We start from the raw sequence: 1402 nt of genomic DNA on the forward strand, positions 1-1402 counted from the left end.
GGCTGTTTTCTCCCTGTCAGCGGGGTTCATCGGAATTTGATAAAATCCCGAGGCCAGGTCGAAAACTGAGAAATATTTTGCGCCGCCCAATTGATCGAGAATATCTGCGATGTTAGGCAAAGGGTACGCGTCGCCGATGGTCTTTTCGTTTAATGCGCGAAAATCGATAACCATTCGCCATTGCGTGTCCCCATATTGATCTGGTTTTTTGGGAATAATTAAAGCAGGCGCGTTATATGGCGAACTCGACTCAGTGATCACATCCGTGTCTTTGAGTTTCTTCGCGCATTCTCTGGCTATTTCGCGATGAGCGAGTGGATGACGTCGTTGATGTTTATTAATCGGTATGTTATCGGTAGTTGGAATGTAATGTTCAGCGAAAGTAGTTTTTGGAAATTCATCACCCGGGACATAAAATAACGAGGGATATGCCTCAACAAGATCAAGCACATGCTCGCGCAGCTTACCGCTCTTAAATCTGTCCAAGTTCAGTTTCTCGAGAATAATTTTCATGCGCTCTGCTTCGGGCAAAGTCGGTATAGATTGATCATTTAAAATCCGTTCCTCCTCAGGATCATACAAGTTGTAAGGAATCAACTCCTGGGGGTCAATTTCGATGTCGGTAACAATCGTTCGGTGGTAAAAGAAAATTTCTGTTTTATCCTCCTCACAATAATCTGCACCCAAGATTCCGTTCGCGGCGATTGGCAATTTTTCTTCTACCACGTGAAACAAATACTTCTGCCCATTTATTTCGATAAGGGCAGAACCAACTGTAACCATACTATGACTTGTGACACCAGTGATAATAAGGCTGTCATAGGTGTCGATAAGAGTTCCCAACTCAAGATGATCCAATTCGATCAAACTGACTTCGGAACCACAATCGACCATTATGACCGCACTTCCTCCTCGCAAAGACTTCGAAGGTAACCTCACTTCTGGACATTTTCGGCGGGTGCTATTTCCTTTGACGTTACTCGCACAAACTGCGATGCCGCAATACGCGGTTCTTTTAGATCCAGGCTGGCGCTCGACGATTTTTGTGTCTGTCGAGCGCACATCGAGTTTAAATGTTTGGAAAAAAAATCACTGGGAGGGGAGGCTGGTGCACACATTGATACGTTTTTCACACTTGATTGAGATAATTTTTGACCTGTCGGAATATTTGCATTTTTCGCGGGCGTTTTCGGAATGAAGCCCTCAAGTTCAGTGCAGCAATTTGGACACCGGGGCTTATTAGAACTGCGATTTTCGTAAGTAGGTAGAAAATTTTTATCTTGGAATTATAAATTTCCAGCTTTCTCTCTAGTGAGCAACGAAACTCGACCAGATGGCCCTGATGAAGAATATCGTGAGGGACTATGAGATCTTGCTGTGAGAAAATGTCTATTTTCTTCTG

Source organism: Belonocnema kinseyi, chromosome 5, assembly GCF_010883055.1.
Source record: "Belonocnema kinseyi isolate 2016_QV_RU_SX_M_011 chromosome 5, B_treatae_v1, whole genome shotgun sequence".
NCBI lineage: Eukaryota > Metazoa > Arthropoda > Insecta > Hymenoptera > Cynipidae > Belonocnema > Belonocnema kinseyi.